This window comes from Lonchura striata, chromosome 4 (assembly GCF_050655825.1).
Source record: "Lonchura striata isolate lonStrDom1 chromosome 4, ASM5065582v1, whole genome shotgun sequence".
In the NCBI taxonomy this organism is placed as follows: domain Eukaryota; kingdom Metazoa; phylum Chordata; class Aves; order Passeriformes; family Estrildidae; genus Lonchura; species Lonchura striata.
Window position 1 is genome coordinate 43,692,590 of NC_140706.1, and position 16,881 is coordinate 43,709,470.

The 16,881-nt window shown below is 37.0% G+C and overlaps 1 protein-coding gene across 3 annotated transcripts in view; it reads right to left on the reverse strand.

Moving 5' to 3' along the window:
* FHIP1A (FHF complex subunit HOOK interacting protein 1A) overlaps nucleotides 1-16,881 on the reverse strand; it is an 89,143-nt gene that overhangs the window by 57,189 nt on the left and 15,073 nt on the right. The window lies entirely within an intron of this gene.

Sequence of the window (16,881 nt, forward strand, 5' to 3'; positions counted from 1 at the left end):
GGTCTGAATAATACAGATGGCACACAATGATCATCATCACGAGCTGCAATGGTAACTGCTTGCATACAAGAGCTCAAGCCATGAGACGCTACTCCTTTACTTTTCTCCTCCAATTCTCTTCCCTTTTACATGGGCCTGAGGCAAATTACTCATCTCAGTTTTTCCCTTAATACAAAGGCCACAGACTTTCAGAGAGCTCTGATTATTATTAAAGCAGCAAGTCAACATTATTTAGTTGACTGTCTGGCCGTTTACCTGTCCCAGAAACTCTCAGAATCCCTATGCGCCACACTCTTAGATTTACAGACTACACACTTAGACTTACAGCCCATCACAAACTCCTATTTGGCAAAACACATCTAAAGCCAGGGCCTTCAAGTAATGAATTCTCATTTTACATTCATTTCTGTATTTTGGCACTGTGCAGAAGAGATAAGACACAATCAAGGCCCCCTAAATGAAAAAAATAAATACATTAAGTGTTTCAGAACACCAGTGGGAGAATTTCATGCAATGTATGGCTATTATTAGATTGGTATTTTGCTTAGCAGATCAGAGGGTATAATCGGCAGATGATGCAGCCCTGATTTGTGAAGCACAGCCTTATTAAAGGCTAATGAGATAAATGAGTTAAAATTTACATTTTGCTCCACTGATAAGGTTCATTGGCACACTTAACTCCAACACCATGGTTTGAATATTAAACCCACTTATTAATGTCTAGTAAAGCTAATTATAATGCTGAGTGGCATTAAACTATAATAACCAAGCAGGATGTTAGAATCACATCCTTTAGTATTACTGTAGCCCTGAAGTAAGTGTTCTGCACCTGGAAATAAATACCTGTTGAGGTCATGCTATGAGAAAGCACAAGCCTTCTGTGCCTGTTTCCTGATCCTTCTGAGAACTCAAAGCCCCCTTCTTCTAACAATATATGTTAGAAAAAACAATATCTACATAAACATCGCTTATTACTATGATTTCAACAGTGTCTGTCTTACTGCAGTAACAGCAAGGATGAATTGACAAATATTTTTGTATCTATAATATATTAAATTACACTTGGCATATACTCTCTAATCCTTAACAGAAAAAGAAAGCACTGAGATACTAACAACAAAACCCTGGAAACCATACCTGTTGCTTCCCACTCTTTTTCACCATCTTCTGTTAAAACTACAAATATAACTAAAAAAACACTTTAGTTTCCTGGAAAAGATACTGGAAATACACTTTAGACCCTACATTAGCTTATGTAATTCTATGCCACATCTATTTAAGCATTTAAGTGGACAACAATTATTTTTAAGGATAACGTAATAGGACAAGGACCATAATATTCCTTCCCTTTTAATCTCCACAATGTATTTGTCCTGTGACAGCAATGGAGAGAAGATGAGATGGGATAACAAAGTGCCAGCTGTCTATGGATCAACAGTACCTCAGAGTGTGAGGACTCACATGTGCCAGTCCAGAAACAATTTACAGTCAGCACAAGCTTGAGATACACAGTTCCTCTGGGATTTCCCCATCCCAACACAAGAGTGGTGCCAGCTCTCCTTCCTCTTGGAGAGTCATATGCAGGACTGCACAACAGCCATCATTACCTTTTCAAAGTAGAATATAAAGAATGACAACAAAAAGCATAAAAACTCTAGAGATAAAATCTCCACTTTTTATTTGTAAGGTAATACTCAAAAGCAGACATTCATTACACACATAAAAAAGGCAATGCAGAACAATTAGATTTTTTTCTTCTGCGGGGAAAAGTGAAAAGGCACTTGCACTGTGACAGTAAAAGAAACTAGCTGAGCAAATCATGTGTGAAACATTAAATGCAACTGCTTTTTTGAACACACTTTTGTTCCTTTCAATTTATTACCCGATTTAAACATTTAGCTTGTAACACAATCCGTTCCACTTTCTTCAGCCCAGCTTTAAAATACAGGTGTGCCATAGTAGCAGTAGAAGCAAAGAAATGCTGTGGAGGTCAGAAAGAAAAGATCTGGTATACTTCTTTCTGTGGAGCATTCCACTGCATGCTTGCCTGCAGGAAGCTGTGAGTACTGCCCAGCATCCCCAACCCTGTGCTGCAGCTGGGAAAAAAAAAAAAAAAAAAAAAAAAAAAAAAAAAAAAAAAAAAGACAGCAGTCTACTTTAATGGTAGATTTGAGCTGCCACAAGCTCACCAAGCTAGCTGAACCCTCCACCAGTATGAGTTATGCCAAGCGAATACACAACCTGTCCCCTCCCTTCCACTCTGCCATGGTGCTCTCATGGGTCCCATGGCACACACCAGGTCCTGAAGCCAAACCTAGAAAAGATTGCTTGTTGAGGGTTCAAAGTATCCCTCACAGAAATGTGTCCTGAAAATGGATACTTGTGACTTTTAAAACGCAGAACCATCAACTTTCTTTCCCTGAGGGAAAACCCTGCCAGTCTGATGCTACAGGAGCAACTCTCCTTACGCAAGTTCTTCCCACAGAGCAGAAAGTGCCTCTGCAGTCTTTCTCCTCCAATACATTGTACTGGATGTGGCTTTTCCCATGCCATTTTATGAGTAAGGTTTGTTTACTAAAAGCATAATCAGAGAAGCTCCTCCAATTACTATTTCAACTATGCTAATACTTGATAGGCATTCTGAATCTAAATGTCTCAATATTTCTCTGCATCTACAATCAACAGATACACCTAAAGCACACTATATTTTTAAAGAAGAGACAGCCAACAGCACAGTATTCCCACAGGCAGGCTGTCAGGAAAAGATATGTGGTAAATAATTAATTTTCCTAGGTTAACTTGAGTTCCAGACTAGCATTTGTGAGCATCAGTGCCACGGAAAGGCAACTAAAAACTCTAGTTTGTATTCTTGTTCAGTAAGGAGTTTTGCCTTATGTGCAAGCACTGACAGTGAAAGTTTTATCATCTCAGGGACAGAAAAACTAAAGAACACTTATACAAGCCCAGTAAAATCTCTTCTGCAAAATTCAAAGAAACCAGAAGTCTTTGCTTGGCTACTACTGTTTTTTTAATTATTTCCTTCTTTGACAGATAATGGGCCAAACATAGATAGAAGCTGAGCACTGGTGTCAAACCGCAGCACACAGAAACCTCCAGTATAATCCATGCTACAAATAATTAAAGACATCATTCACTGTGTACCATGCTTTCTTTTACTGCATTACAGATGTTTGGCAGGAAGGGTGGGGACTATTCTAAACACAGGGAAAGGGTAGCACACTCCTGACAAATCTTTTTAAAATTGATCTTAAGCTTCACAGTTTAACACACCGAGGTTTCAAAAAGTTTATAAAATGTTACAAATACTACCAGTGTATATGCAGTATTCATGCTTGAAGTGACTGAGCTTTTACATAGACTATCAACTGTGATCTAATTATTTTTCCACTTCTATTTGATTTTCAAAGGTACTAGCAGATCATAACAAAGAATAGTTCATAGAATCAGGAATAAGTTGGCAATAAAGAGAAGATCTTTCAGAAGGTAGTTCATTTTCCCTGGAAATTATTTATAAAAATGGACAAAAAACATCTAAAAAACTATTTAAGAAATAAACTTCATTAACATGTTGTTTCTGCAACAATTTTCAAACACACTATGTGTTTCTTAAGACCTGCTGGTACCCACAGAGGGAATGGAAAAGCTTCAGGATTAGCTTCCTCTTCAAGTCATGGAACTCAGTCTAATACCCCTGAAACTTTTCTTCCAAGTTTGATTTTATTTCTTGTGCTCCAAAACTGCCTTGACTGTGTGATCAGGAGCAAAGTTCATGGACCTCAAGACCTTATTTCCCGTCATTTCAGTCAGTTGAATTTTTTGAGGATCAGAATACAGTTATATATTTCTTTATAACAGAGCTGCATTACAACCATGATAAAGAAATGGGAGAAATGTTCTGCTCTGTTCATTACAATCAATAGATCATGCAGCTCAGTCACAAAGCAGAAGGAATTATGAAAGAGAAAGTAATCTTTAAACTATTAATATTGCCAGAACAACTTTTCTTTCAGATATGCACACTCCCACCTCCCAGACACAGCTAATAATGTCAGAAGCTCTGAGATTCATATGGTCAGAATGACTAATATTTACATTAAGCAAATGTATTGCCATAGTAACATAGACAGCACAGAGCTATCTACCTGCCACAGCTCCCTAAATTATTTAGCATGCCAATACTACAGTGACACTGTGTAAATGATCACATTCATTAAGAGCAGAGTATATGCTGAAAAACTGAATGTTAGACAGCCATATTTACTGCTAGGAAAAAAACAACAGCACCAGTATTCAGAAAAAGAAAGCAGAGAGGTATAGAGGAAGGCTCCATCCTGAAGCAGAATAACACACCTTTAAAATCTTCATCTAAAAACATGTTCCCATCTGCATCCCTGTGCAAAGCAGCACAAACAATAATCTCATTTACGGGACATAAGGCTGACCCACTGTGACCAGAACAAATTGAGATTTATGTTCCAAACCACATTTTTGGGATAGTCATTAAACTTATTTAATTTGCATTTTTTTGTTGACAAAACATTATTCTATGTTGTGGGGTTGCAAGAGCCAGTGCACAGAAAACAGAAATAACTATGACACACCATCAGAACATGGCTGTTCTTCAACAATTGACAGATTTATGGTGAGGAGAGATGTGCAATACTTTGGATGATGGTCTGCCACTTCCCCAAGCCTTAGATGATGGCAGGGATCTGAGTGGTTTGTGTAAGCCACTGTTCTCATCTTGAGTTAAAGCTTTTGAAAACCTCAGGCACTTCCTGCACTATGGATATTTTCCCCTCATCACATGCAATGGCAGAACCAATGTCAGGTGGAGAAAACAAAGGACAGTTCAGTTCAACTCTTGCAACCAGATGGATTTCTTCCTGATTTTTATCAGCTATAGCCCCTTCTTTTGTTGGACACAAATAATGTTTTTTCACATTTTTCTTTGAATTCAAAACAACAAAGAAACCACCCAAGAAACATAGTACAAAGATCCAGGCACAAAATTAACCCAGCCCTTCTCCAACCAATCCCTATTCTCTCTGATTTTTTTAGTTCTTCATAGGCTCAATTTACAGTATGTCAATGCAAGAGAAAGCTTTAAATAATTTCTTCAGCTACATTTTTATGAAAGTAAGTCTGTTATACACCCATCTTTTATTATTCATTTGCATTAGAATGCCACAAAGTCTTACTTAAAGACATATTCATGGCACTAGCAATAATCAAATTGAATCTCAAAACAATAGATTACTGTAACAGACTCATGTAGAATTTGATCTTCAGAGACAATTTTGAAAACAATAAAGTGTTTGGAACATGCTCTTCTCCAGAGAGAATACTGCTTCCATAACAAGAGTCTGCTTTTCTTAAGCAAGTTACTTTAATTAAGAATTGTTCAAGAACTGACTTGATCTTCCACAGAATGTCAGGAAAGTACAGAGACCAGGACCTTGCTCTAAAAGCAGTTTTAGAAAGCAGCCTCATGGAACCCAACAGCCAGACCAGTGAGGGTACTTCAAATATTGGTGCTGGAGAGCACACGTGTGATGAAGAACACCTAAATGTTTACTGCTTACAGAGGTCAGGTCATCTACCAGAAGTATTTAGGTTGTGAACCTCTGTTTGGAGTCTTCACTCAGTATCCCCTTTGAGATTGTGAATTTAAGAGAATGTCTGTTGGTTTTAGAGAAATGTCTGTATAGGATGAATACCGCTCTTAGGACTGTCAAAATATAAAGGATCATATGAGAAGCAACTGACTAGTGGACTAATTAGCAGTAAGGAATAGAATTATGCAAAGCCTCCAGATTCCAGGCAGAGCTATCAATTACATTTACATGTTACAAATCACCTTGCTGATGAAGTGCAAGCTGGAAATAGGAAGTCACCTTGAAGTATTCAGCACCTTAAAGCACATTTGTAATGGAGCCAGAGGGGATATCTGCTTAGTTGTTGGAATAATTTAAAATGAGCACTAATACTTGAAATTATTCTATGACAATTGAGCATTCAGCTAAAGTAGCTGAGATAAGCCTTGACAATTCTAGATAAGAAATGCTAAGCAATTAATAGAGGTATCCAAACACTAACCTTTAAATCCACTTAGGCTGAATTTTCTCCTACAACTTGTATCTTTCAAACATTAAACTGAGAGCACTAGGAAAGTCAGTCCTGCTACATAAACCACAACTAATTCTGAAGACAAACCCTGTGTTTTGTTTTCAAGCCAACAGTGAGTAGATGAACCCAAAAAGCAATGGAACACAGAAACAGTGGCTGAATTTCATTAGGTCTGGCTCAACATCACTACAACAGAATCCAAATTGTTTCCTACAGAACAATTCAAGTAGCAGCAACACAAAGCACTCTGCTCCACAGGAGTCCGTCACATACCAGACGTGGTACCATTCACAAACTCAGTCTATGTTTCTGCATGTTGCTAGATGTCCCTCACCAATAGGGCAGAATAAACAGCAGAAAAGGCCTCGGCTCTAAGTCCTGCTCAGCAATAACAAAAACATCTCTATTATCATCAGTGTGTCCAGCACAAATCCAAAACACAGCCTCATACCTGACATTGAGAAGAAAACTAATTCTACCTGAGCCCAAACCAGCACACTATAAAAATCCTAGATCTATAGAGCACTTTGTCAAAAAACCAAGTAACTTCATACAAATCAGTTAAGAGCTGATACTGATGTTTTGTTTGTTTTTGAGGTGTTGCAGTATCTGGGTAAATACAACTTGCAAGAATACCCCATGTGTTCAAATGATTCCTCAAAATCCACAGGAAACAGCCACAGCAAACATTCTAACTACAGCTGGGACTGAGACTTGTTTTTATTTTTACTAGAGACCCAAAAAACCTACTTCCACATTCTCCTCTCCTTCTCAGTCAGGATGGGAATGGAAACCTTTGTCAGGGTTAGCTCAGCCAGTGGCCTCTCTCACCCTGGCAACTGCTTTTATATGCAGCAGGGAGACTGAAGAGGTAGAGCAAAGCTCAGTATTACTCCCTCAAGCTCAGGACTTCACAAGGAATGGAGCCTTTTCCCACTTTGCAAGCCAAAACAACTCAAACAACTCCCTAGTGCAATGAACTATGTCCTTTTCTCCTTTCCTCCAGCCTCCACAATGAAGAAGTATCATTGCTGTGTCCTCTGACAGAAACCTCCCACCCAGACTCAGCAAACAGGATTCATGTAGAAAACAAAACCAACCTTTTTTTTTTTTTTTTCCCAGGCAAAAAGCAATGGGAAGAAGTAAAGAAAGACAAAAATGGAAAGATAGATTTATATGACTTACAGTGATTAGAACACTAATCAGCCTCTTCTGTACTGTACAGCAGGGTTAAACCCCCAGCACCACCCTGCACACACACAGCTACACACACCCAAACCAATGTGCGCTGCTGTCAGGAGTTGAGCTGTTTTCTTAATACAGAGGCATATTTACTGAACAGGTATTTCTAAATTCATGTTCAACCCCCTAAGTGCCATACCTAAAACTCATATAAATTCCTCCATATCTACAATTTGAACATATAAACTGCAGTTTGAGATGCAGATATCTTTCTATTAAAAAAAAAATGAACTATTACATGTGCATTAAATAAAGCTGATGTCATAAATGTCCTTGATTGTTTATGTGCCAAAACATTAAAGAATAAATCCAACAAATCTCCCATAGAATAAGAAGCAAATAAACAAACAAAACCCCAGACATGGGACCAGCTTACTATACATTATTAAAATGCCAAGCACAGTAGGTTGTTAATTTTTCACTTGAAGTAACTGCATAACTTGGTTGGGGAATTATTCACTTCTAAAAACTCTGTAGCCATTTCATTTCACCTTTCATTTTCTATCATCCACAAGTCAAAATCATGTATGCAATTTAATGAAAAGTGCATAAGTCCTTGAATACCAGATACAGATAGGATGAGCTGTGAGTGATTCTCACTAAACCTAATAAGCAAGAAACCAAAATAAAAATTGAAATATACAGATACTAGTATAAGCATAGTAAGTCAGTGGCATCCTTATCAAAATGAAAAAATATTTTCTTCTTTCTATAAACCCAAGATACACTTTCAATCTTTTTGTCATCTATCCATGCTATGCATCATGAAGATAAATGGTGATTATTGAATGAAAATAGAACGGTGATAGATTAATGGAAACAGAATGGTGATAGAATGAAAAACAGTGACACTTAGGAGTACAAACAGCTTAAAGAGTACTTTGACTATAAACATAAGTGTATAAGCAAGAAAATAATTACCTATATTCTACAGACAAACACAGCACAGCCCCAGGGACAGATTCCTTTTCTGTGAACACCCTCATGCTAATAACTCTGCAGGAGTCAGGGTCTGAAGGATGCAGAGTCAACTTATGGCAACTAAAATATTTAACCACAACAGACATGCTTTTACCTGACAAACTTAAGTGGGAATCCCACTTGCAGGGATCAGTTGTTCCAACCACTCCCCTACAGACAATTTAAACACAATTATTCTAAATCATCTGCATCTAAATCATGTATGCTACTACAGCAATTTTTGTTAAGAGACTCAACTAAGATGATATACCAAACAGGTTTAAAAAGTAAGATGTAAAAAAATATCACCCAACACAAATTCTATATCCTCCAGAACTATCCAGTACTAGGCTTGTCTCAATTAGATTCAAAGCCCATATTTTTTTCAGAACACTTAAGGACTTCTGTGAAAGCTAATAGTGACATGGTAAATGAAACATGCTGACAGACCACATTGTTCTATTATTAGTAACATGCCTGGCAACACAAAAAGAACAACACATACTTTAAAAACTGCACCTACACGACCTCTCCACTTTACATAAGACACAGATGTAAGATTCACTGCCCTATACCTATAGTTCAGATGGTTTTCTGGAGTACCTATTTGTAAGATAATCAATGCAAACACTGAAAAAAAATTCCATAATAACAGAAAAAAATCAAAACATTCATAAAAAAGAATAATTAATTCTGCTCTGGATTTGTTGGTTTTGGTTGTGCTTTTTGTTTGCTTCAGGTGGTTTTTTACTGTTTGGTTGAGTTTTTTTTGTTTTGTTGCCCTCTCCACACTCAAAAAGTGTTTCAGGAAAAGCCACAAGTTCTGATGAGGGTCATTAACGATACTGATTCAGCTGCTGGCTTGCCTTTCAAAAGTGCCAGACCAGTTTTACCTCATTTCTTTTAGGAAAGCAATGCAATGGGACAGTAACTTCATCTCCCAAATTAACTACTGCTGGATACCCAGCTCTAGGCAGTTGGCTTACTCTGTGCAAGCACTTTATTCCTACCCTCCTACTTGTTTGTATTTCTCAAAATGCAGCATATTACTCACTTTGACTGTAGCTGCTGCCCACATGTTCATTCATCTTAGTTTGTCTCACTGGATTTCTTCAACTGCATCTCATTAAATTGCCTGAATTTTTCCTTCCATCTGCATGCTAGGCTGACTTTCAGTGAAATGAAGGTAGATTTACACCAATGAAAGGAAAACAGAATGTAGTTGCATGGTCTTAAACCTTAATAGGCAACAAAGCTTTCTAGGCTATGAATTTTAATACTCAGGGATTAGCAATTCATCTTAGTTTCAGTTGTACCCTTCTAGGACAAAACAGTTATCTAGGGAATCCCTGATAAGTTTTTTACTAAAAGCATTGCTCCAAAAGCTGTGGTGAAGGAGCAGAAAAGGCCATGGCTCACATGAGAAAGAGGTCCTATCCCATGTCCCATGTCCCTGGCACACTCATGCTGTAGTTCCTGCTCAGTTCACAAACAAGTCAGTTCAGCAACAGCTTCAGGAAGAGTAAAACAGAAGGGAGTAAGGCCACACCACTGCAAACTGGGAACAGAGGCTGGGAGGCTGTGCAGCTGCCACCCTGGAGAGAGACTCCATCACCTCTTCTGCTTCTAGAATTATTCCATTATTTTTATTACTGTAACTGCATATTTAGAGTCAGGAAGTCAGATTCTGAAGACTTAAGAGACAGTAATTAATGCTGTGTTAGTTCTTCTGCAATAATTTTAAAATAATTCAAACTTACTAGTAGCAAACATGTTCAACATGTCACCAGAACCACCAGACTTCAGGTCTCATCTAATTCCTAACTGACTAATGCAAGAGCAATATTCTCTGCCCTAGTAGCCAGTATACTTCTGGTAAGGGGCACAAATTGATAAAGGAGATGCAAGGAAACATTATATGAAACACTTGCAGAACTGGACAAAAATTCATTAGATATACTAAATATGACCACTAAGGAAAACATGCCCAGAGATTAATCTCTTTTTGCAAATAAATAGTAAAAAATCCTGATTTTTTTTAAGAATAAACTTTTCATATCCTTTCCTCTGGAATGGAAAATGTTCTGGTTTCTCAAAGATTGCTTTCCTGGTTTATTTCTCTAAAATTAAATCTTCAATTCTGCATTGAGACAGTTCCAAGCTAAACATGACCCTTGGAGGCCAGCAGATCTTGCATCTCATCCACCCCAGCAGCTAAAAGTAGGACTGTGCCTCTTCCTACCTGGCCAGAAAGAAAAATAATAATGGAGAAAGCAACTCCTTATCTATTCTATCCCACCCTCAAAGGTCCTTGACACAGAGGGAACCAATTCCAAAATGCATCTACTACAGCACCAGTAAATACACTAGTTCCCACCTTAAAATATTCTTTGGTGTACAGCTGACACAGTTTTGAAAAGGAAAACAGACTGATAATGTTACAGCCTTAAAATAATGGGAGGAGCAGGAAAGTAAGTTGTTCCTCTAAGGCATAATACTTTTCTGACTTGCTCCTGGAATAAGCATTACTTCCTTAATCCCAGCAAAATGAAGTTTCTGTCTTGCCATTCTAAAACAGCACAAATTTATGCTGAAGTTTCTGAGGTGTTTTCAGAAGAGAAATACCTCAACTGCTTTGGCTTTTTGAAAGATTTTCCCTGTGTTGTGACTTTGCATAGGACTTGGAACTGAACTATTTCCTTGGTTTTCAAGAACTCCTCAACTGTTATCATAATTTATAATCCTTCATAAATTGATGAGGCTCCAGCTTTTTAATATTCTCTTGCATTCACTAAAGATTCTATGACATTTCCAAAGCAGGGAATTACTAGTCCACACAGTTCTTGCCCAGTATCACATTGTAGCCTACTTACACACTAGAATCACCCATAGGATGAGATTATAACCAGACTGGTTTAGGAGTGTTTTTTAAATTAGAAGTAAGTAATAAGATCTTTAATGACTATACTGCAACTTAAATGCTAAAGTTACTAAATTCACATGTAAAAACTTCACTACCAAAGCCTCCTTAAAAGATTCACCTTTTCATTTCCAACTGATTCCTCAAGGGTACCTGAACAATTATATCATGAGGCTGAAGTGAAGGTTCCTCTGTCCAGCACTTCCTACAACAGTAATACTCAGCTGCTGGTGTGTAGAAAGTATATTTTGCATAGGTCACTTGAGACTCCACAACTGGTTTTACAGATCAGCAATGTAATTTCAACACACAGAGAGAACAAACTCTCAACTCAAGCAAAGCTCATCAGGATGCAAAAACAATCAGCAAAACTGATTAAATATCAACATCCTGAGATAGGGTTGAGGGGTAGGGATTTTTAAAATTATGTTGTTACATGTCTTTTCAGTATAAGTGGATGGCCATTAAGCATGAACAACAGATACAAAGTGAACAAAATGCCATTGAACAAAATCAGTATTAAGTGGTACTTAGACAAGTTAGTTTGTAGCATCCCTTTTTATATCTGAAGGATCACAAACTTCTTCAGAAAGCACTCAGCTTTAAATTGATATAGTGATTAAACTAACACCAACAGCTCTTCAATGAAACAAAATACTGATGCTGTTAAAGTAAGTCACAGAGTAGTACCAATCAAGTCAACAGGTTACAGTAATTTTATCTAGAAGAACACCTTCGGTCAAAGTTTCAATATAATTTCAGATTAACCTCCTTCTGTGGTAGGGTACTTACCAAAGATTTCACCCTAGCAAAAGATTCAAGCAAAGACATTCACATATTGTCACACACCGACTCTGTGCCACACCTAGAACACAGGGAGAGACTTTCCCTTTCTCTTGAATATTATGTTCCTACTAGGAGAGATGCAAAAACCCCATGTGTTTCATAAAGCAGTTTCTGTGCAAGTGGAAAAAAAAACCTTCAAATAAGACTAGTAGCCAGCTACACACCTTTGCAATACATGAAACATCCTACAACAGAACAGTCTGTGTATAAAACGCACTCCAGAACTTCACTGGAAGAAAGGGGAAGCTTTCAAATTGACTGGACATAAAAAGAATACTATAATAAATCATATTGCAAACTACATGCTAGTTTCAATAAGCAATGTCCTTCAGGAATGTATTATATTTTAAAATTCACTTCCACCTTTTGTTGGTTAAGATAACCTACAGTTTATTTTAGTTAATAGAGCCACAAAGTAGGATGGAGCAAATATTTTGCTTAGCTTGCACTTTGCAAACTTCAGCATGCATATGGCAATGGAATCAATTACTTTACCCCCATCCAATTTCTTCACTTTAAATCTCAAACACTGCCAGAAAATCTCTTTAATCTAATCTGGATAGCAAAAAGGTTTATTCAAATTTCCTTGTACTTATAGTGTACAAATCCTTGTTTTAAAAGACTTACAAGAGGAATACTCAATGTGCATTTCACAACATTGAACTTAATATGAAACAAAGGCAACAAACACTGCTTTAAAAAGCCCAACAGTACACTTGAAGTATATGACAGATTAGTTTTTCATTAATCCAATTCTACTTGAAGCAAACCAGGTATTAAAAAATTCCTGTGAATCCAGAAAGTTAAATGACAGTATTCTTCCATAGCTCTGAAATATAAAATACGCAGAGCCCTTAAAAAATTAAAATTAGTATGTGATACACGATTTAGACACCCAGAACTTGGACCTTGCATTCTTCTCCCACTGGACAGCTCTTCTAGCCATCTCTGTTCCTGCACAAGTGATAATTTGTGACAAATTATGGAACTCATTGTTAAAGTCCATAAGAGTTACCAAAAGCACTGATGATTTTTAAAATAATTTTGAAAGAAAAAGACAAAACCCACTGAATTTATAGAATGGAAAGACTACTAAATAATACCATAGACTGCCCATGGCCAGGAGCACTGCCATATGCTTGGATTATGAACATGCTCCCCTACCCCCTTGTCTACCATCAATTTCTATTCTGAGGACAGCCTAATCTCAAAACCCTCAGTGATCTCCACTGCTCCATATACAACAAATATATCAAATATCTCTATTGCTTGGCTCATGAACAAGCAGCTTGTCTGAAAACAGCTACAGAGAGGTTTCTAAGATATGTTTCTGTTAACCACAACTGATTCTAACACCGCAAAACCAAATCAAAATCTAATCAACATTTAGCCTTTCAATTCAATCCATTCTTGCAGGCCTATATATTAACAGTGTATCTTACTCTTCCTCTCTTTCATTTATTCCAAGTTTATATTTTGAAATAATAATCATGCAGACTTTAAAACAATTTAACTAATCTGCACTAGCTTTATCTGAAAACCATTTTTGTCTTAAAAAATATTGGGATCTAAAGAACAATGATGCACAGGAAAACTGTCAACTGAAAATTTGATCCTTCAAGATTTTGTTCTCCAATCTTATTTTGCATTAGTCTTTTTCCTTCTAAAACAGCATTCACGACAATGGTGGGCTTTTCCCTCAAATTAAACATAAAACCACTATGTTGATAATAATCAGTTTTATTATGGAAAACATGATCAATTTTTCCTGTTTTGCTTTTTGTGGTTTCTTTATGTGTATCATAAAATCTCTGAACCTCTAACATCACATTAACCAAATATCCTTTAGATTCAGAAGGGTTACATATTCCCTTAGGTTCTGTAGGGCCACTACCAAGTACAATTTGCCCTGATTTAGTACTAAGGTGTAGCCAATTTGAAACAATATCTGCTTACCATGTTTACTTCCATGAGACCAAATTTAAGAAAAACAGGTGTCACTAAGATCAGAAAACCAGTCATACTTTTCAATTTTCTCATGCCAGTGGCCTCTATACACCATCACACACTGCTAACTTCCCTGCACTGAGCTTAATTCTTAATTAGGGCAAAATACACACCTAATTAAACTCAAGACACAATAAATGGTAAGTAAATTAAGATGCCTGGACAAAACATTCTTTATTACATACCCAGGAACTTTACTCACACTGTGTGATAGATACATACACACACAAGTTTTTTCCTTGTTTACATACACACGTTTTTTCCTTGTTTATCTTGAGCTGAGAAAGAAAAATCACCTTATTCATTATGAAAGCCATGTATACATCTTTATAGTCTGTGAATTGCCAGGCGGATGTGTCCTTTACAGACCTCTCCCACAGCATCACAGGGAAAGCAAATTTGTATGCTAGTGTATAGTGATGAAAGATTAGAAATCAGAACCATTTAAATTATTTACAGAACATCACAGATTCCTCAGAAGGCCATGTGAAGTAGCCTGCAACTGGCCCAAGGAATCCTATGAAAGAGTAAAGCCATGTGATAGCTATTTTCTATTAACATTTTGTTAAATTCAAGGCAGTTTAAAAAATACCTACATCAGTAAAACAGGTTCTTCCTCTATAATATTCGTTTCAGATAACAGTCAGTAACCAAGATCTACCAGCTTGCTCCTAAGATCAAACTCACTGCTGAATGAAAAAGATATTTTCCTCCCCACAAGTCTGAGTCTCCACAATTTTTATAATGAGTAGAAACTCAAAACTCTACAAACTGACACCAGGAGAAAAGAAAAGCAACAAAAAACTACAAACAAACAACCCCCACACCACAACTCAGGAAGAAGACAGCTGAAAGGAAGCATGATCCTAAGGTACTCCATATAAACTAATGGAAATTCTTTCACCTTGTGTCTTCTGTCATTCTGAAATTCCAACTTGAATCTATGAAAGTCTTACTTAGAAAGGTTTAATTGAAAACAAAAATATATGGAAACATATTTGTTTCAGATGCATTAATATTTTTCCAATAAAAAACACAAAGTATTTAATACCAGCTGGGCCTAGAGTTGGTAATCAGAGACACTTAACAATCTTAGACTAGATACTAAAGCTCTTGTGTTAAGGAGTTAGGGGTTTCTTTCATTACTGCTGTTAGCTAAACCAACAGGAATCCAAACATACTAGTAAGATTGAGGAGTTACACAAACACAGAATAGGAAGAAATGAGAGAAAGACTCCACATCATTGTGTTGGTTCATGTCACTTCCTGCCATCAGTGACTGTATTGCCTTTCCATGAGCATAACTAGATTTTAAGTCAGGGAAAAAAGTAACAGCTTTGCACTGCTAGAAATAAAGTTATAGTGTAAGACCAGACTCTAGTTTAAATTAACAATTGTTACTAGTTAGTTTTCTTTCTGGAGAAGGAAATAGATTTGTCTTTATTGAGCAAGATATTATATTCGAATGCTACAAACCATCTGAAGAACTCTTACCTACAGCAAATGATTAACAAACAGTCACTTTGGCAACCAAAGCTGCTTCCATACAGCCACAGAATCACGGATTAGCTGTAGGTCAGTATATATAAAAGCTTATACTCAATAAATTTTGGATAAGATACCACGAAACTTGGGAATATGTAGTTCTTCCAAACACCATGCTAGATGAGCTTTTAGACAAGGCTTGATATTCAAAAACACTCTAATGAACTGGGTTTATAAAACAGGTTTGCAACACTGTCATAGTTGCCAGTTTATTCAAAGAGTGGAAACAATAGCATACTGAATATTTGGCAAGCATCAGGCTATCTGATGCTTCCTAAAGATACTCTTATATGATACTTTGGGACCTTTTATAAGCTATTACAGAGAAACCAGATGCCTCCTTAATCCTTACAAAGCAGCACAGGTTAGGATGAGAAGAACAAGATCCTTGTTACCCACTTCACAAAACAGTTGCCCATCAGCATCAAGAATTGCAACAAACTGCGTGAAAAAAGAGGTGGAAGCACTAAAGGGGAGGATAAGAGCAGACACAAGCTACATGAAAGGCTGCTGAGAGATGGTGTTCATTTTCATTAAGCAAATGTTTGGTGGTTCAAAAATAATAAAAAAGGTATAAGAGTTTGCCAGAAAGTTAATACTGAATTATAATCTACCAGCTATTCATATTTTTTCTAACCAACTTGAAAGAAAACCTGGGTATATATAAACCAGGAACTAGTGGTTATTATAAAGCAGCATTTCATATTTCTTCTCCTTTCTAATGTTGTTTGACTGGTATAAATGCTCCTCCTGATACAACAAGCACAACTTGGGAAACCAAACATATTGTCAGGTTCCTGTGATTTCAAGCTTGTCTATACTAATCCCAGTCTCATTTCACACCCACGCATCAGGCTCCCTCCCTAGCTAGCTTGGGCTTCTCTTCTGTACACAGCTTACTTATGACAATCTTGCAATTAACACCCACATCTCCTCCCCAAATGATGCCAACTCTTCTATGAAACATTAAGTCTATGAAAACCACACCCCCCCCCTTCATGCTCTTTCATCTGGCCCTTTTGCAAACTGACAATAAGCATCTCTTGGGGAGGTGACTCATAAGTGTTCAGCCCTTTTCACATTGTAAAACAGCTTATCTAATGAAACACAGCACATGTACAATGTTGCATCAAGAACCAAACAATATTCATGCTTGTAGATCAGGTTGGGGAAAAGACTTACCTGAATTTTCATTTGTCAGCTAACTAGTT